The sequence below is a fragment of the Pleurodeles waltl genome, chromosome 7 (assembly GCF_031143425.1).
Source record: "Pleurodeles waltl isolate 20211129_DDA chromosome 7, aPleWal1.hap1.20221129, whole genome shotgun sequence".
Lineage (NCBI taxonomy): Eukaryota > Metazoa > Chordata > Amphibia > Caudata > Salamandridae > Pleurodeles > Pleurodeles waltl.
Window position 1 is genome coordinate 896,497,466 of NC_090446.1, and position 14,749 is coordinate 896,512,214.

Below are 14,749 nucleotides of genomic sequence, written 5' to 3' on the forward strand. Positions count from 1 at the left end.
GAAAGACAGGTTGCACGCACCACAAGACTGATTGGAATTAAAATGACCAGTCATGCTCCAATTCTTCCAGCAATGGAGCACAAAAGAACTGTACCATGCGATCACGACACAGCTGGGCTGGTGGTAGCTCCATCACTCCGCTTAGCTGAGAAAGCACAACCAATGTGTATCAGGAATAGTGGTAGCAATATTCCGCCAATCAGCACCAAAGTTACAGAAAATCTGCCAAACACACTTGAAAAGAGTGAATGGATAGCTGAAGGAATGACTCCGAAGACAGTCTAGAAGGTGGAAACAAATCAAGGCCCAACAGCCTGAAAGAAATGTACAATCCCTGAAGTGCTTGAGCATTGAAAATTCTGCAGACTAGCTCTCCAAAGTGCTTGGGGAAGTTGGTATTTAATAAGGATTGTATCTCGGCTGATGATCTAGCTTTCTGAAGAGCACATGTCTCCTTGCCCAATGTCAGCGCCACTTGGTTTTGAAACAGTAGTTCCTTTAATTTGTTCAGCTTGTCAAAATTTACATTAGTAGTATCAATGTGAGGCCACATTTCTGCTACTCTTATCACTTGTGTGGGAGGAAATAAAACATGTCTCCAACAAGTTACAATTTGAGAGCCTGAAATTGCATAGGCAATTCCTGGTCTCATTCTGCAGCAACTCTGATCATTCAGGACCACATAACTTCTATTTGAAAATATATGAAATGCTGGATGTATGAAAGGGATTGGAGTACCCTTCAGAAAGCATGCCAAGTTTGCGACCTCCACATTGCAACATTGCAAAAGCCATGAAGGAACACATGTTTGCAAACCATTGAATGACTAACAGTAGTCTCACATTCGCTTCTGCTCAGAAAGACCTCTGTTTCGCCATTCAGACACTTAACACGAAAGGCAACTCTCACTCTTCCTTTATATAGCTATCTCCTGGCTGCTCATATCTGCCCACAGCAAAATGTTTTAAACATTCTGTGAAACGAAAGGTGGAAATTGGCAGATTTATAAAATCATGTACAAGCCATACTGTTGATGGTGTCTCTGCTACGGTGAAAGGCAGCTTTTCTAACTTTTCTATACTAAGCATGGAGTAACTTGTTTCCTTTTCAGCCATTATCAGTTGCTCCCTGGACAAATTAAAAGCAGCAAACAAGTCACCACTGTTTATGTGTTTCCAAGGGATGCTGCCATTTTTCAGAATCTGTAATGTCCAACCCAATTGCATTATCGAATGCAGCTGTCTTTGCCATTGTTGTAAGAGGGACATGTCATTTTTGATTATGTTAGCTGCAGAAGAAACAATGGGGGTCATTACGACCTTGGCAGATCTGACCGCCATGCGGCCGCGGCCATTTGGAGATCCCCGCTAGGCCCAGCGGGGATCATGGCCGCAACATAGGAGCCGGCTCCAAATGGAGCCGGCGGTGTTGCGGCCGTGCGACGGGTGCAGTTGCACCCGTCGCGCTTTTCACTGTCTGCATAGGGGGCCCCTGCACTGCCCATGCCAGTGGGCCCCACGACTCCCCGTTCCGCCAGCCTTTTCCTGGCAGTGCAAACCGCCAGAAAAGGCTGGCGGTCGGGGACTCGTAATCCCCTGGGCAGCGCTGCAAGCAGCGCTGCCCAGGCGGATAATCACCACCGAGGCAAAAGTGGCGGAATACCGCCGGCCCCGGCGGTGCGACCACGGCGCTTCTGCCACGGTCGCAATACGCCTGGAAGCACCGCCAGCCTGTTGGCGGTGCTTCCGTCGTTTTAGCCCTGGCGGTCCCGTACCGCCAGGGTCAAAATGACCCCCAATGTTCTTACCTCTGTATATTCTGTTGGACAAAGTATTCATGCCATTATCGACATGCCTTTTCCATATTTTCCTTATCTATCTGCCTTACACATGCAGCTGCTTCCATTTGAGAAATGTTCCAGATCTCATTATATATTGCGTACAAAAATCATTTTAGAGCGGGGTTTTCTAGGATCTAGCAAGAAATCCTGTAAGTCTACTTCTTCTGATAGGAGACTTAAAAGTTCCTTAACTGCTGCTAAGGTGTTAATGCGCAACCATTGTTGGCACAGTTTTTGCACACTGTATGTAATAACTATACCAGAGTGTTGACCCGAGATATAGCGAGGGTCCAGCTGGCTAATCTTTAAACACCCTGAGGAAATAAGAAAACATGCCTGACACCTTTTTGTGTCCAAAGGCCACAATAATCACCCACCAGGACTTGGAAGTGTGGAATTATAGGTTCCATTCTGGACCCAAGCATTCAGTTCTTCCTCAGTGAGATTTAGGAATGTTTGCCAATTGGTGAATTTGGCTCATGTGGAGATACTTGGTGCATTCATTTCTTTTATTTTGCCAACCCAACCCTAAGCAGGATGTTTGTTGAAATGTGTCATTTGAAAATATCAAAATATCATTTGGGCAGTAATAAAGCATGCTCTAAACAAAGCTTACATACCCTGAATTTGGCATTCTTGTGTTCCCCATACACTTTTTGCATCTATAGTGCTCTTCTAGTATTCATAACCTTCAACAGAAAGGCTGGAACCAAAGGAGTCTGAATAGATTACTTTGGTTTCGGTTAGCAAAATCTTCCTTATTTTAGAAAGTGGTAATTTAAAATAATATGACTCTGCATTTGTAGTGTTATACCCAGAAAAATATGTGAATTTGTCTTCATATGCTTTGGGACTCCCCATAGGTGGAGTTGGACAATGTTCCCATTGTCTGTATTTAAATACCGCTCTATGTCTAGTTGCTCGTTGCAGAAAATAATGTCCCCAATGATGATAAAAGAACATTTCCCCATAATTCTCTATGTTCATGTACACACCTTCACTTTCAAATACAGTGTAATCCTGCAATTCAGCAAGCTTGGAATCAACTGTTTTAACATCCCAGTTATCCAAAACAACACCAGTTATAATTACATCAGTCATTGAAGTTATAAATACACGAGGAATTTGGATAACCTCAGTAGGCCCATAAATATGAAATGGTACTTTATCCCAAACAATACCATCAGGAATTGGTACTGCTGAAATGTTCACTGGGGACAAGTCTCTTCGGACCTTATGTGAGGAAAGATATAGAGCTAGAAATTCATCCACTGGCTCGACAGAAGAGCGTTCAGGAAGATAATGACCATTTATCAAGCGAAAGAAAATAGTCACAAAACCAATCCATAACAGGAAGGCAAGCAATGTCAGTAGTATCCACAGATAATGCCATGGATAAACCAAATAGTTATTTTGAAGCCATATGCACAGCTTACGTGTCTTTGAAAGAGTTTCAGTTGCAGATGAAGTTGTAGAAAAGTCATCTTGATCAATGAAGTAACCAGAAGCAGTCTCTGCGAACACAGGAGCCAGTGCATTGCTGGTGGATGGAACCACTTCTCATGGAGTTTCATAGTAGATGATGTTGTCAGTTTGTGTTGCATTGGAGTAAAAACAGCCACATCTTGGACAGTTGTTGTTGGTGAACTGGTGACAGGAATTAGCAGAAGCTCATTCTCTGCCCTCCCCATGCTCAAGAAAGGCATTTGTAGCTTTGTTGTACAAGCTGGTACATTCAAAAGTGCTATTGTTTCTTCTTTGAAAAGGTATGTCCTGGTGGGTAGTGAGAGGGGACTGGGAACTACTCAAGGGACCTCGGGGTCTACTGTGCAGGATCGGCCACATGGTGCAATTTGATGTTGTCTATGGAGACAAATCTTTTCCCTTTAGAACCTGGCAGTGGTGGTAGAATGACAGTTCTGGTGCTTTGGATACCCAGGACTGGAACTGGTGCTCTGTAAGATGGGCCAAATTCCTTCTTCACAACAATCTTTTCGGGAACCTGTTCCCCAGCTTTAGGAATCTGGGCTGTGGTTGTTGTTGGCAAATTCCTTATTCCTACGCTGGCAGCACTGGCAGTTGAATTATCATGACAAAATTATTGAAGCTTCTGTGAGAGAGTGAGATGTTCATTTTTGTCAAAAAGGTGTTTCTGCTGCCACCAAACCAGGACCATCTAAATCTGGGACATACATAGGTATCCCGAAGAGGACCTTGTAACAAGTGTATTCCCCCAAGGACGGTCTTGGAAGATTATTTAGTGCTCTCTGGACCCCATATAGGTGATTAAGCCAACTGCAGCCTTAACATAATACACTAGCTGTTAAGGACGGCTTTAGGTTACAATTCCTCCTCTTGACAATAGAATTACCCTCGGGATTATATGGGGAAGAGTAACGGAGTTCAACACCCATCGTCCTCATGGTGTCCCTGAATGCTCTAGAGGTAAAAGCATGGCCCAGGTCTCAGTGGAATGCTGCAACCTCATATGACTTCTCTAACAGTTAGAGCGTCAGCCGACCGCTGTGACCCTACTCAGGGGAATCTAGAACAGAAGCAACAGTGACTAAGATGTATTTGTATGCACTATCAGTTTGTAGGAGACCACAATGGCATAGGTACACACACTGTAGTGTAGTGGCATATTGGACACTAATAGGGATGTCTGCAGTGAGCGTTTGATATTGGAGACCTTTATATGCTAGCAAATGTCACATCAAAGGCCATATTGCTTGGTCTGTTTGTATACACCCGGCCACCAGAAAAGTTTCTGTAGGAGTGATATTGTGGCAGCGACACCAGCATGAGAAATGCGACACCTTCATGTGCTTCTTTGATGAGATCTAATCTCTGCTCCTGGTTCGGTATCACTAGATTTCTCACTCCAGGAATTGTTACAAAAGCAACATTTTGTGCATTAATATGGTAGGAATATTTTGTAGGGTATGCCTTTGGAAAAGGCTTGACTTCAGCCAAAGCTTTCACGGCAGCCTGAATCTCATTATCCAATCCTGTGTGAGAATGAGTCACTGCAGCAACAGAAGCTGTAGCCACTGCAGATCTGGAAGCTTCATCAGCCAAAGTATTTACTACAATGTTTCTTCCTATATGTTGGCCCAGTGTATGTACTACATGAGCATCTGGTATCTTATCCTTAAGATCAGCCACCCTCCCCCACAGGGTTCTGTTTATTATGGTGTTCCCCTTTCAGTCTTTGAACCTGTTCAACTGCCAATGATTGAGATAATCATTGTAGGACTGGACACAATAATACAAATCACACACAATCAATGTGAGCTGTTTTGGATCTGTATGTTCCAGTGCCAAGATAAGAGCTTTGAGCTCAGCCAACTGAGCTGTGCAGTCCCCTAGGGTAGGTATGGTGAGGGTGGAATACACATCCTTCATCACTCTGCTCACAACTGCACAAGAGGCTGAGTATTGATGTTTTGTACCTACAGATTGTTGTGCTGAACCATCAATGTAAATGGCAGTTTGGTATATGGCAAGTGGCAAAATGGTAATAGGTGCGGGGTACTCCTGTTCGTCATGGAGAAATTCCTGTGTTTGAAGTTTTGGGTCAAAGATGTAGTCATCATCAGTGTCAGTCAGGAAGGTTGCCCATTGAATCTAACATGGATGTAATACTTTAGCATTAGGAATACTTGCTTTGGTGACAGCCTCTAAGACCGGCACCGGAGTAACAACAATAAACCGTTTCCCTTGGGCAAGTGGCCTCTCTTTAATGACAGCCATCTGTACAGAAGTCAGAAATGTTTCTGTGGATCCAAAATGCTGTTCTGCGTTTCACTACAAATGTGATTTGTATGCTATGGGCACTGTGTTGCCTTCATTAAAGGTGACACAGGTGAACCCAATGGCACCAGCAATTATTATGATACCAAATTTTTGTTGTTGTCACGTGTGTGAGCATTTTACTTCTAGCATGTCTTGCTGCAACACTCTAAGGATGTGCGTGTGTTCTACTGTCCAGTCCTGCTTGAGAAGTCTGGGCGTATTAAATCACAGAGTAGTTTTATGCATTGTGCATAATGTAAGTTCTGCTAAAGTTTTTAAAAAAAGTAGTGACTGTAGTTTCTTGATGGTATTTGGTGGCTGAGCGCAGGGCAGGTCTTGCCCTCATCTGATAACTTGTATCCCAGAAACAGAACACTAAGAAAGGCTATCTTATTTTCTTAAAATGTAATTTGTAGCCTAAGGCAGTGAATCTGTGATATTGTTTATTAGTAGGGTAGTAATGTTTGTAGAAACAATTTTGATTATATGTTCATTTAGTATCTTCTTATCTCCCTTCTCTCTCTGGTACAGTTGTATTAGGCCAGATGTGGAGGTTCTAGAATGATGGGTTGTGAGGCTGGAGAGAGGAGGCAGGATATGGAGATGTGGATGAAGTTTCTTTGTATTGGAAAAATACCCCAAATAAATGCTTCTAAAATATATCCAGGATTGATTTGAATCTTCCCTTCATTTGGAATCTCTACTCGACACTACAGAATCCCAACATGATCAGATCGACCCTAGCAAGATGAATGTTGAGGTCGTCATCTGTGAGATAGGACAATATATCAAAAGCATGCAATATTGATGTTACACAAGCTGAAAACAACCCTGGGCTGTTCTTATATCCCTGGGGCAATTGTGAAATGTTTTTGTGAACCAAATGAGAATGCACTCAGGTCCAGATTTTCATGCGCTAAAGTTTGGCAGAAAAAACTGTTAGAAATATCCAAGGTTGTTTTGTATTTTTTACGCACTATGTTAGTTAGTGCGGTGCTGTGTGCATTTTGCATTGCGTATGTATGTGTGAAATTGTTTAAGAGTCTGTAATCCAAGATTTTTCTATATGAATGGTCTGGGTTTGCAAAGGGGAATAACAGGTTATTCATTGCAGAGACACAGGGTTCTATTACTCCCTGGTACACAAGCTGAGTGAGGCTTTTCTTACTGGAGCTTTAGCCTCATGTTTAACAGGATACTGGGGTTAAGACTGTGGTGTAGACCTAATAGGTATTATGGGATAGGGAGAATCTTTATCCCACCCTATGTGGTTGCAGTATAGCGCGGGTACCTGCGCCAAAGCCTAGTCGACGGCATAGGCTTTTTCACCGCATCCGGAACAAGATCCGAGAAAGAAGGCAAAATTACATCTTCCCCTTGTTGGAGCTTGAGGAAATATTCGGGTGTATCAAAACAAAAAAAGGTACACTGTTCCAAAAAAGACATAAAGAGACCACCAGGCACTTCTATAAATAGAAGCAAGAGCCGTCACACATCTTGTTAGATGTCATCCTTCATCATAGGGCTCGCTCCTTGTCAGACTGGTGCTATAATGTCTGACGGTACCTTTCCCCAAATTACCGCCGACCACCAGGGTCGTAATGAGTGCCAATGTTCCTAAATAACGTAAGTGAGAAAGGGACATGATGACAATACTTATGTACATCACTGATCATGACGCTGATAATGACACCTTCTCAGAGTGACAGTATAATGCAAATCAAAACATTTGTATAAAATATAAACAATAGCAGCCACCGTAGAAGAAATAATGAAATAAATGGAACAAAGCAAACTAAGTAGGTTAAAAGTAAATAAGTAACAGGGCACAAGCCTGCAAGCCAAAGGCTAAGATAAACTCTTGAGTCCCAATAAAAACTAAAATGGAATTACCACAGGTGTATCGTTACAATTACCCCTCAATCTGGTCTGGGTCACGAGCTTAGTCTGGGATCACATTGTTACCTCGGCTTGCTGTGGTATATAGGGTGGGGGGCCTTCACTTACAATGTTTGAGAGTACAGAGCGATCTATTCAACCAGAAATGGTCCTCAGGAATTGTCCAGAGGATTATCAGGTGTTGTTGTGCAGACGTCTAGAGCGAATAATAGTGTTTCCCAGTCTGTGGCTAAAGGATATTTTGAAAGGCCCCTAATCTCTTCATGCCTCAAGTTTACCATTTCTGATCGGCCCTACTTACATGTCACCACCCACGTCATCGGGCTGCACAGGGCAAGACCTGGGATTTCCAATGCATAACTATAAGTCTACGGGCCACGAGTAGCGTCTGGTCAATTAACTTATTACTGGCCTTGGTGATCGGCCAGCTAAAAAAAAGGTCAAGCAATGACTCTTCCATCAAGCGCAAGTCCAAATGCTCCACCACCCATTCTATTTCGCTGTGTACCTGAGCCCAATAATCTATTGCTGTCAGACAGTTCGGGAACTTAGGTTTCATGTTGGCCATTGTTTGTAAACACCGTGGGCATGCTGAAGGGGAACCACACATGGGAGAGATGGAAGCGAGCATGGGGTACGCTCGATGCAGAATAATGTGATGGATATATTGAAATTTTGCATTGCGTGATACCCGTCTAGGGTACTCAAGGGTTGTCTCCCATTCTTTAGCTGTGAACTCTTTGCCCAGATCTCTTTCTCATTCAGTTCAGGTTGTAATTAGGGAATCCTGCGTAGCATGTGTTAATGCTTGTGTTAGCTACGTTATAAGTTTGCGTCCTTCATCCATCATATATAGTACCTGTACTAGTGGATGGGGGTCCAGCTCCATGTCAGTGATGCCCCATAGGCAGAGCACATCTGCTAGTAGATGCACGTGTGCTAGAAAGTGTACCACAGGCAACCTATATTCATCCTGCATCTGTTCATATGTCAAGCGTGCCCTCCCGGAATAGTGCACCCAGTTTGTCCGCGACTGCCTCCAACCATGCATTCAGCCCCAATTCACCCAACATCCTGCAGAAGGTGTACAGCGATCACAGTAGTCTGTCTGGCTAGTAAAGCAGCATTTTTGGTGTGAGCTGCAAACTTTCATATGCAATCTGTAGCAAGCTATTTGTCATCAGAGAGGGGCATGTTTGTGGCAAGAAAACATGTTTCAACTCTTCTTGTGGATGTTCAGGGGTGAGAGGGCCTAATTCTTCAGTGCACCATCCCGCCAACCAGTATGTGGGGCACTGCAGCTGCACTGCTAAATAGGAATATTCAAAGTTGGGGGCGCCCAGGCTTCCCATTATTGTGGGGAGTTGGAATTTACTGAGCTCTATCTGGCGTCTACCCCTATTTCAGATAAAGGAACCTAGGGTGGAATGCAAGGCATGGAAGGTAGATAGGGGTATGCTTAGTGCTAGATTTTTGAAGAAATACAACAGGCGGGGAAGCATCACTATTTTTGCCAGAGCCACTCTACCTTGTACCGTGAGAGGTAATGTACTCCAGAAGGCCATCTGGGCCTTCAGGGATTCACTGATTTCATAAAGTTACCATCTAATAAGTCCTTCTTGTCATGGTAGATGTTGATACCTACATATCTGAACATGTGGGTTTCCTATTTTAGCCACTGCCCTTTTATAATGAAGTCTACTAGGAGGGCAGTGTGGGTGTAGGGGGAATTAGCAGGACATTGCCCAGTATACTCGTAGGCCAGACACCATGTGAAACTCCTGCAGAAAAGTCTGGGCCAGGGCAAAACCATGCTGGATGTCATGAAGATAAATCAGTGCATCATCCGCATTCAATGAAACTGTATGGATTTCTCCCGATACCAGGATGCCCCATTCTCATCCCTACTGACTTAGTTTTTGAGCCAGTAGCTCCATGGCCAGAGCAAATTGGAAAAGGGGGAGGAGATACACTGTCCTATCCAGACTCTTGCTAGTGGCTCTACATATAGCAGTAGTATCAAAGCCTGTAGCCTCCCTGTGATCGTGAATTCTGTCAGGTTCGAGAAGAGGTATTCCCAGTCCACTGTGTTGAAGGCTTTCTCTAGGTCCAGTACCAAACATGCAGTGAATGGCCAGTGGGGCCAGCCTGCTCTAACTCTCTATATAGCCTGTGTTTGTTCAGTGTAGTGGATCTCCCAGGGATGAACCTGTTCTGGTCTGCATATATCAGCCTCTTCATAAGCCCCTGTAGGCAGCCCACCAAGTTCTTGCTCTGCAGCTTATAACGAGAGCCTAACATGGATAGCGGGCGATAGGAAGCCAGATCTTCCTATTCCTTACCTGGCTTGAGAAGAGAAACTAATAAGGACCCCTGTATGCTCTGTTGTAGGTGACTCTTGTCTGCCTCCAGCTGGTATAGCTCAAGTAATTTAGGGGCGAGTAGGAATTCATACTCTTTATAAAACTCAATGGAGAGCCCATCTTTTTTTGGTTGCTGCTCCCGTCTTCGAGCCCCTGATTTCCTGTCTTGTGATAAGGGCATTGAGGTCTTCCCTTTCTAATAGGGTAAAGATGTGGGGGTTGACTTCTTTCAAGAAACTGCATATGCTGTCCTGTCAGTCAATCTGTGGGGGATCATATAACACTGCTCATGCTTCTGTGTTAGAGGCAGACCACTGTGGGTTGAAGGTCAAAGCCACGTCAGGCCTACTTGACTATTGGACGGCAGACACTTGCACCACTGACCACAGCTCCCACAGCCTCCGCTCCCACAGCTGTGGCCACAGCTATGAACATCATCTGGAATGGGGCCTGGAGAGAAAGCTGCTAAGCTGTGGGTGACTCCACAGTGTCACCTTTTATACCCGACACCGGCACCCGGATAGCTCTTTACTGTGATGTCTTCTTGCAGGGTAAGAGATGGGGCAAAGTAATTATTGTAGCATCTTCCTGATTTTCAAGTTGTTCTTGTCCAAAGAGGATCTGTAATCTGCCATCCCAGGGCGAATGGCTCATAATAGTTTATGCCCGAGACTGCCTGTCTCTCTATGTGCGACACACTGATTGTGGAGATATATAACCTGGTGGGGGCTTAGATTTGTGTGAGTGACATAACATTAATCCTCTCTTTATACCATAACCAAAATTATTCACTCATACTTGCAATCTGCTCTTGAGTTGATCAATTTGGAAGTTTCTCTGCTATAAATTAAGATGCAAGACGCAGTGTGTTTAGTCAGCAGCGTCAAACTTGGGTGCCCAGGCTATGTTCGTGTTATGATTTTGAATAAGAATAGTTAAAGAAGGTCAATAACTCCTGAGTCGCTGAAATAAATTAAGCAAGAGTGATGGCAAAAGGATTCCAATTGCCTTTTTTTTAAATAAAACAATTTTTTTTTTACTAGTTGCCACACACCAGACAAAAGAGATCCTTTTGTAGATATTTCCCAGGTATCCTCAACTCAAGGAGTGTTAAGGGTGCCATCTGAAAGGGAATGTACACTTCTCACCAAAGGTTTCATTTGCACAGCTGTGCTGGTTTGATGACTGCAGTCTACAGTTGTTGGCAGAGAAAAGAGCAGAAGAATGGAAAAACAGCAGCATGAGTCTACAGCAAAGAGACAGCAGCACAGCAGTAAAGGGAAAAAAGCATAGAAGTGGAGCTGGAAGACAGCCTTGTAGAAGTATAGCAGATGCAGCTTCACAGGAGTGCAGGAGGGAGAGAGCAGGGCAGAAGTAAAGCTAGGATACAGCAGTACAGGTAGAGGAGCATGGAGACAACAGAACAGAGAGCACAGAGATGGCATTGCAGCAGCGAAGCAAAGAGGCAAGAGGTAGCAAAGGAGGAAAACGGCTGAATAGGAGTGGAGCAGGGAGACAGCTGCACAGATATGGAGCAAAGGAAATTTGTTATCCCCCTTATAAAAAGTATATTCAAGGAGGGATGTGTGTCATTTCTTCCACCGATTCGATGACCATGCATGCGGATCATGAAATCTGTATCAGGCCTCAAAAAATCATACAACCGTTACTAAACCTGCAGTTTGAGTAGCTTGAATAATAATATTTTATTTTACAGAGTCACCATTTTCTTAATTTTCACTTATAAGTTCACCTTCAAATATATGAGTTCAGCATTTCTGCTGTACAAAAAGAAACCTCTTTTGTTTGATTAAATAAACTAAATATTTGCTCCATGTATGATAAGAATCCAGCCCACATATAGCGTACACATAATCCAATACTTGCCTTTTAGTTTACGAATAACAGTGCCATCAGGGCAGGAGTGTTTCTCAGTTTATGTTCAAACACTCAATTTTAATAAATATATCACTAAAGCAAGTTGTGTTGGCGCACTGTCATTTTCAGACAGTAAGTTTCCAAGAAATGTCCAAAAACATTCCCACTAATTTGCAGCTTTACTGATAAAATGATATCGGTGGTCATTACAACCCTGGCGGTCGGTGTTAAAGTGGCAGTAAGACCGCCAACAGGCCGGCGGTAAAAAAAATGGAATTACGACCGTGGCGGAAACCGCCAACATAGACAGCAACTTTAACACTCCGACCGCCACGGCGATACAAACAAACACAGCGACGGCCACCGCCAACAGACAGGCGGAGGACAATGTTCCGCCCACAGAATTACAACCCACCAATCCGCCACCTTTTCCGGGATGGATTCACCGCAAACAAAAACTCGGCGGAAACATGACTTCGAAGGGAAAACACTCAACTCTACACACCCCCACGAGGAACCAGGACGCCATGGAACCAGAGCTCCAGATTTTTCCAGCCTTTATCTTCCTGCTCCTCTACCAGGAGCACGAACGCCGGCGGCGAAGACCACAGTGAGTACTGCACCTACGACACAGGGGAGGGGGAAGGGAAAAAACAGTGACACACACACGCAACACCCCCACCCTCACCCACTACAACACACATGCTAATACATCATGATACATCACAGTTACGCCCCCAAACCCCCCCGGAAGAATGCAAGGACAAAAAAAATGAGTCGAATTATTGTGATATATATTCCATTACATACATCAAAAATATTTACAAACATATACATTTATACTATATGCAACTAAATACACCTAGAACACATGTCCAAGGGAGTCCACCATCATAGTCCGTGGATCACTGGTCCCTAAAGGCATGGGCGAGGCCCACACAAGATACCCGAACAAGACGGAGAGAACACTGCAGGGGCATCAGATAGAAATAAAACAGGCACCTCAGGGGGAAGGGAAAGGGTGGGCACCTCAGCCGGTTGAGTCCACGACGCCAAATCCACGAGGGGGCCCCATGCCTACTGTTCAATCCTGGGGAGTGCAAAGCCACAGTCTCTCAAGTCTCTATAGTGGGTGGTTTGCCCACTGCTATATCCTGGGGAGTGCAAAGCCACAGTCTCTCAAGTCTCTCAGTGGGTGGTTTGGCCACTGTTCAATCCTGGGGAGTGCAAAGCCACAGTCTCTCAAGTCTCTACAGTGGGTGATTTGCCCACTGCTATATCCTGGGGAGTGCAAAGCCACAGTCTCTCAAGTCTCTCCAGTGGGTGGTTTGGCCACTGTTCAATCCTGGGGAGTGCAAAGCCACAGTCTCTCAAGTCTCTACAGTGGGTGGTTTGCCCACTGCTATATCCTGGGGAGTGCAAAGCCACAGTCTCCCAAGTCTCACAAGTGGGTGGTTTGCCCACTGCTATATCCTGGGGAGTGCAAAGCCACAGTCTCTCAAGTCTCTACAGTGGGTGGTTTGCCCACTGCTATATCCGTACCGTCACCGCCGGCATACTGGGACCCATAGGGTCCAATGTTAACCAATGCAGGATTGTGCCAAGGTCTTCGACCGCCTACCGCGACGGTGTACAGCGCCAGCGCAGTTACCTCATATCCCATTATCCCACTTTACAGGTCAGGAAGCCGCCATTTCAGGGGCCCACATGGCTTTATTTTTAACTGCGTCACACATACCTAGGCCTTGGCTCAACACTCATACAGGCGAATTTCGGTTTATAAATAGTTTTTTGAGGAAGCTGTGTTTACGTACCTCAGAGTTGGTTGACTCTGTGCTCGCTGTTCTCCTCCATAGGCACCGTCCGCTGGGGCATGTGAGGAGATGGCGGCATCCTCTGGTGTACAGACCGCGGGTGGACCTGTCGAAAATGGAGGAAAGACATGTGATCATCACCTACAGGCTTGACCGTGCCACAATCCTGGAACAGTGTGGCCAGTTGGAGTCAGACCTGATGTCAGCTATCGGCCATCCCACAGGAATCCCCCTTCAAGTGCAGGTGCTGTCAGGACTCCATTTCCTTGCAAGTGGGTCCTTTCAAACAACAGTGGCCATAGCATCAGGGATGTCCCAGCCTATGTTTTCCAACGTGTTGTCCAGAGTGTTGTCTGCACTGCTGAAACACATACGGAGCTACATCGTTTTCCCTTAGGTGAAGGATTTGCCTGCAGTGAAAGGTGACTTCTATGCCCTGGGACATATCCCCAACATCATAGGTGCCATTGATGGGACACATGTGGCCTTGCCCCCCCCGCAGGAGTGAACAGGTGTATAGAAACCGGAAGGGTTACCATTCGATGAATGTGCAGATGGTGTGTTTGGCAGCCCAGTACATCTCCCATGTTAATCCAAATTCCCTGGCTCAGTGCATGACGCTTACATCCAGCGGAATAGTAGCATCCCTTATGTGATGGGGCAACTCCAGAGGCACTGTGTGTGGCTATTAGGCGAGCACCTGGAACCAAATCAGAGGGAATAGTTGTCTGGGTCTGGGAATATCCCTAAGAGTTAGTGTGTGTGTAACAGTTGTCCCTCGCCATTTGCAGGGGACTCTGGTTACCCCAACCTGTCATGGCTACTGACCACAGTGAGGAATCCCAGGACAAGGGCAGAGGAACGCTACAATGAGGCCCATGGGCGAACTAGGAGGATTATAGAGCGGACCTTCGGTCTCCTGAAGGCCAGGTTCCTGTGCCTACATATGACAGGTGGTTCCCTATTCTACTCACCAAGGAAGGTGTGCCAGATCATCGTGGCCTGCTGTATGCTTCACAACTTGGCTTTGCGACGTCAGGTGCCTTTTCTGCAGGAGGATGGTCCAGATGGAGGTGTTGTGGCAGCTGTGGAGCCTGTGGACAGTGAAGACGAGGAAGCAGAAGGAGAGGACATCGACAACAGGAACTCGGTGATCC